Consider the following 6,803-nt stretch of genomic DNA (forward strand, 5'->3'; position numbering starts at 1 on the left):
CACTTTCGTAGAATGGAGACAAATAGCCAGATTCAGAGAGAGTTAGGCCGGCGTATCAGTAGATACGCCGACCTAACTCGGAATCTGCGCCGTCCTAAGTTTAAGTGTATTCTCAAACTGAGATACACTTAAACCTAGCTAAGATACGTCAGCCTGCGCCGTCGTATCTTAGGGTGCAATATTTAGGCTGGCCGCTAGGTGGCGCTTTCGTTGAGTTTGGCGTAGAATATGTAAATGACTAGATACACCGATTCACGAACATACGCTTGCCCGTCGCAGTAAAGATACGCCGTTTACGTAAGGTGTTTTCAGGCGTAAAGTTATTCCATCAAATAGCTGGCCTAGTCAATGTTAAGTATGGCTGTCGTTCCCGCGTCGAAATTTGAAAATTTTACGTTGTTTGCGTAAGTCGTCCGTGAATAGGGCTGGACGTAATTTACGTTCACGTCGAAACCAATACATCCTTGCGGCGTACTTTGGAGCAATGCACACTGGGATATGTACACAGACGGCGCATGCGCCGTTCGTAAAAAACTTCAATCACGTCAGGTCACCCTCCATTAACATAAAACACGCCCCCCTCATCCTCATTTGAATTAGGCGCGCTTACGCCGGCCCTATTTACGCTGAGCCGCCGTAAGTTAGGAGGCAAGTATTTTGTGAATACAGTACTTGCCTCTCTGACTTAAGGCGGCGTAGCGTAAATACGGTACGCTACGCCACCCTAAAGATGCGGCGCCCTACATGAATCTAGCTAAAACTTTAGTAATTAAAAATTTCCATAGGCTACTTTTTTTTTTTTTTAAAAGGTTAATATTTTAGAGCTTCAGAGGAGGTCTTGTGCTAGAATTGTTGCTCTTGTTCTATTGTTTGCAGTGATACATCACATGGGTGGTTTGAACGCCGTTTACGTATGCGCTTGCTTCTGCATGCAAGCACGAGGGGATGGGGGCGCTTTAAATGTTTTTATTTTTTACATTGTTTATTTTATTTAAAAAAAAATATATTTTTATACTTTTCCTCTAATTTTAAATTTTTTGAGTTTTTTTCCTTTTAGAAAGGAAAGTAAACATCCCTTGTAATAGGAATAGTGCATGAGAAGTCCTCTTTACGGAGAGATCTGGGGTCTATAAGTCCCCAGATCTCTTCTCAATGCTGGAAATCCTGAGATTTAAAAGAAAAACAATCTCGGGCTTTCAAGCAAAAAAAAAAAAAATGGCAGTGTTAACATCTGGCGGCGCTGCAAGTGACGTCATGACGTCGCTACTGGCCTCCGAGGGTCATAGAGATGCTGGGGACCATCCCCTTCCGGCTGCCTGTAAAAGCAATCAAGCCGCTAAACAGCCGCTATGATTGCTTTTACTTTACAGGGAATCATTTGCTGAAAAAATATATATTTGAATGATGCCTGCAGCTGCAGGTGTCATTCAGATATCTCCACTCAAAGTCCAGGACGCCACATGACGTCCTACGGGCGGGAAGTGAACCTGTTACAAACAAGAATCTCAAACTGACACACAATGATAGAAAACAAATCTGGAGGTTACTGGAATGATCTGTAGATGTAGAGATGTATGCGGCTGATGTTTTGTGAAGCTCAACTTTCGCGTGAAAAGGGACTCTGTCCATTTAACGTTACGTACAGAGTGCAGGTTTCAGGAATGCGGTACGTACAGAGTGCAGGTTTCATGAATGCGTTACGTACAGAGTGCAGGGTTCATGAATGCGCTACGTACAGAGTGCAGGTTTCATGAATGCGTTACGTACAGAGTGCAGGTTTCATGAATGCGCTACGTACAGAGTGCAGGTTTCATGAATGCGTTACGTACAGAGTGCAGGTTTCATGAATGCGCTACGTACAGAGTGCAGGTTTCATGAATGCGCTACGTACAGAGTGCAGGGTTCATGAATGCGGTACGTACAGAGTGCAGGTTTCAGGAATGCGCTACGTACAGAGTGCAGGTTTCATGAATGCGGTACGTACAGAGTGCAGGTTTCATGAATGCGGTACGTACAGAGTGCAGGTTTCAGGAATGTGTTACATACAGAGTGCAGGGTTCATGAATGCGTTACGTACAGAGTGCAGGTTTCATGAATGCGTTACGTACAGAGTGCAGGTTTCAGGAATGCGCTACGTACAGAGTGCAGGTTTCATGAATGCGTTACGTACAGAGTGCAGGTTTCATGAATGGGTTACGTACAGAGTGCAGGGTTCATGAATGCGTTACGTACAGAGTGCAGGTTTCATGAATGCGTTACGTACAGAGTGCAGGTTTCATGAATGCGTTACGTACAGAGTGCAGGGTTCATGAATGTATCACATACAGAGTGCAGGTTTCAGGAATGCGTTACGTACAGAGTGCAGGGTTCAGGAATGTGTTACGTACAGAGTACAGGGTTCATGAATGCGTTACGTACAGAGTGCAGGTTTCAGGAATGCGCTACGTACAGAGTGCAGGGTTCATGAATGCGTTGTGTACAGAGTACAGGGTTCATGAATGCGTTACATACAGAGTGCAGGTTTCAGGAATGCATCACGTACAGAGTGCAGGGTTCAGGAATGCGCTACGTACAGAGAGCAGGTTTCAGGAATGCGTTACGTACAGAGTACAGGTTTTAGGAATGCGTCACGTACAGAGTGCAGGGTTCAGGAATGCGTCACGTACAGAGTGCAGGTTTCAGGAATGCGTTACGTACAGAGTGCAGGTTTCAGGAATGTGCTACGTACAGAGTGCAGGGTTCAGGAATGTGTTACGTACAGAGTGCAGGTTTCAGGAATGTGCTACGTACAGAGTGCAGGGTTCATGAATGCGTTGTGTACAGAGTACAGGGTTCATGAATGCGTTACATACAGAGTGCAGGTTTCAGGAATGCATCACGTACAGAGTGCAGGGTTCAGGAATGCGCTACGTACAGAGAGCAGGTTTCAGGAATGCGTTACGTACAGAGTGCAGGTTTTAGGAATGCGTCACGTACAGAGTGCAGGGTTCAGGAATGCGTCACGTACAGAGTGCAGGTTTCAGGAATGCGTTACGTACAGAGTGCAGGTTTCAGGAATGTGCTACGTACAGAGTGCAGGGTTCAGGAATGTGTTACGTACAGAGTGCAGGTTTCAGGAATGTGCTACGTACAGAGTGCAGGGTTCATGAATGCGTTGTGTACAGAGTACAGGGTTCATGAATGCGTTACATACAGAGTGCAGGTTTCAGGAATGCATCACGTACAGAGTGCAGGGTTCAGGAATGCGCTACGTACAGAGAGCAGGTTTCAGGAATGCGTTACGTACAGAGTGCAGGTTTCAGGAATGCGTCACGTACAGAGTGCAGGGTTCAGGAATGCGTCACGTACAGAGTGCAGGTTTCAGGAATGTGCTACGTACAGAGTGCAGGTTTCAGGAATGTGCTACGTACAGAGTGCAGGGTTCAGGAATGTGTTACGTACAGCGTGCAGGTTTCAGGAATGTGCTACGTACAGAGTGCAGGGTTCATGAATGCGTTACGTACAGAGTGCAGGGTTCAGGAATGTGTTACGTATAGAGTGCAGGGTTCATGAATGCGTTACGTCCTATGCCTGCATATCTTGGCTGATAGGTGTCCCTCATTCCCATCTCAAAAAGTTGGGAGGTATGGTATAGTAAGATGGTAAGTAGAAGAGGATGGTGGAGAGGGTGACCCATTCCCTTCTCTTCCCTCCTTATGAGAGTCGGCTCATTCGGAGTAGAAGGTACCGGAGTAGTTCTGCTCTCTTTCCAATCAATACTCCCTGGCTGGAGGCCTATTCATGGCATCTTCTGAGTCTCCTGTCAGTTATTAACCACTTGCTTACTGGGCACATATACCCCCCTCCTGCCCAGGTGAAATTTCAGCTTTCGGCACTGCATCGCTTTAACTAACAATTGCGCGGTCGTGCGACGTGGCTCCCAAACAAAATTGACGTCCTTTTTTCCCCACAAGTAGAGCTTTCTTTTGGTGGTATTTGATCGCCTGTGCGGTTTTTATTTTTTGCGCTATAAACAAAAAAGTGAGACAATTTTGAAAAAAATACAATATTTTTTACTTCTTGCTATAATAAATATCCCAATTTAAAAAAAAAATAACATTTTTTTTTCTCAGTTTAGGCCGATACGTATTCTTCTACATATTTTTGGTAAACAAAAAAAAAAAAAATCGCAATAAGCGACTGGTTTGCGCAAAAGTTATAGCGCTTACAAAATAGGGGACATAATTATTTTTTTTTAATTATTTTTTTTACTAGAAATGGCGGCGATCTGCGATTTTTAATGGACTGCAGCGTTATGGCGGACACATCGGACACATTTTTGGCGCCATTCACATTTATACTGCGATCAGTGCTATAAATATGCACTAATTACAGTATAAATGTGACTGGCATTGAAGGGGTTAACACTAGGGGGTGAGGAAGGGGTTAAATGTATCCCTGCTTAGTGTTCTAACTGTAGGTGGAGGGGGGTGACTGGGGGGGGTGACCGATCTATGTCTCTATGTACAAGAGACACAGATCCGTCTCCTCTCCAGAGACAGCACCGCTGTCTCTGTGTAAAACGGCAATGAGAGATGATCTCATATGTTTACATATGAGATCCTCTCTCATTGGCCGCACAGATCGCCTCGCGAACGGCCACTCTGATTGGCCGTTCGCGGCGATCTGTAATTGGCTGTGTCCGAGGGACACGGCCAACATAGATTTTCCCCGCAGCGCGCTCTGGAGCGCGCGCGGGGACCGCCCTAAGGGGCGGCCGTCAATTGACGGCGGTTTGGCTTTTGGGATCCGCACTGTAGCCGTCAATTGACGGCAGGCGGATCCCAAGTGGTTAAGTAGAATTTGTTTGTTGGGAATATTGCTCAGAGCACATCCACACCGTGAAGTGATTAAATATATCTTCTTGTTTTTCTAATGCACAGTCCCCCCCGTCCCCCTGGGGCCGTTCATTATCTCTATAAATACTGTTTTGTTTATCCCGGCCAGACAAATAAATGTCACAGCCCATCCCCCGAATTAGCCGGCAGTCACTTCCTCCCTGTGGAGGGTAAAGCATTCACATCATTTGCAGATGAACAACTTTATAAGTGGACACACGCTAAAGAATGAGTAATATATGCATTACCTCTCATACAGATTATTAATATCATATAGGATTTCTATAGCAGTTTGCGCAGCACTTTACAACATGAGATCCCGCTACCCACCTTCTTTGTTCAGGCATCATCCAGGGGTCACAATTTACTTCCTAGATTGAGATGCCTGCTCTAAATGACACGAGCCTGTAAACCCTGATCCCCATGACTAAGCTCCAGGAGGCAGAGCGAAACGCGTTGGGAGGTGCGGCCAGGCAGGAGCCCAGGCTAAGGTTTTCTCTCTCATTATCACACAGCCTTGTGGGTTTGCGGGACCAGGGATTCTCGCCTTCTTTCCTTGTAATCTCTGATGCCTTGGTTGTGGAAGACCAGATATAGTGAATGCAGGGTCCTGGGTTTAGAAACACTTTAAATGATAAAAGGTAGAATTTATATATATATATATATATATATATTATAGGTCCACTTTAAGTATAAACCTAAAGTATATCTAAAGCTATTTTTTTATTTTGTTTTGGATAGAAGTACTTAGAAGTTCCTCACAGTCACCATTAAAACCGCCATTCATATTTTGCGTGTGATTGGTGATACAGGAAGAGGAGGAAGAAGTGATGTGCATTGGCTCCAGGAAGTATGTGGGCAAGGTGCCCTCTGGAATATGGTTGTAGATTAAGGGGAATTACTATCTACTACTACCAGTGGCGTCACTAGGCTTGGTGTCACCTGGTGCAGTAAAAAATGGTGTCACCCCTCCCAAAAACAAAAAAACAAAGAAACATTGTATATGTGCGCCAAAAATGCAGCATGTGGGATTTTTGGTGCTATACCTGTGGGTTACACAACAATACACAACCCCTGTACCTCTGGACCCCTTCACATTACACAGCCCCCACACCTCTGGACCCCTTTTCATTACACAGCCCCCATACCTCTGGACCCCTTTTCATTACACAGCCCCCATACCTCTGGACCTCTTCACATTACACAGCCCCCATACCTCTGAACCCCTTCACATTACACAGCCCCCACACCTCTGGACCCCTTTTCATTACACAGCCCCCATACCACTGGACCCCTTCACATTACACAGCCCCCATACCTCTGAACCCCTTCACATTACACAGCCCCCATACCTCTGAACCCCTTCACATTACACAGCTCCCATACCACTGGACCCCTTCACATTACACAGCCCATATACCTCTGGACCTCTTCACATTACACAGCCCCCATACTTCTGGACCTCTTCACATTACACAGCCCCCATACCTCTGGACCTCTTCACATGACACAGCCCCCATACCTCTGGACCTCTTCACATGACACAGCCCCCATACCTCTAAACCCCTTCACATTACACAGCCCCCATACCACTGGACCCCTTCACATTACACAGCCCCCATACTTCTGGACCTCTTCACATTACACAGCCCCCATACTTCTGGACTCCTTCACATTACACACCTCCGCACCTCTGGACCCGTTACATTACAAAGCCCCCACACTTCTAGACTCCTTTAAAATACACGCCTCCGCACCTCTGTACCCCTTTACATTACACAGCCCCCACACCTCTGGACCCCTTTACATTACACAAACCCCCTACCTTTGGCGCCCTTTGCATTACACAGTCCGGCCCCTGCCGCTCTGCCACTTCCTACCTTATTCGGGCATGCAGAGCGGGAGACACAGAAAAGATGGTCGTAG

This window comes from Rana temporaria, chromosome 12 (assembly GCF_905171775.1).
Source record: "Rana temporaria chromosome 12, aRanTem1.1, whole genome shotgun sequence".
Classification (NCBI taxonomy): Eukaryota; Metazoa; Chordata; class Amphibia; order Anura; family Ranidae; genus Rana; species Rana temporaria.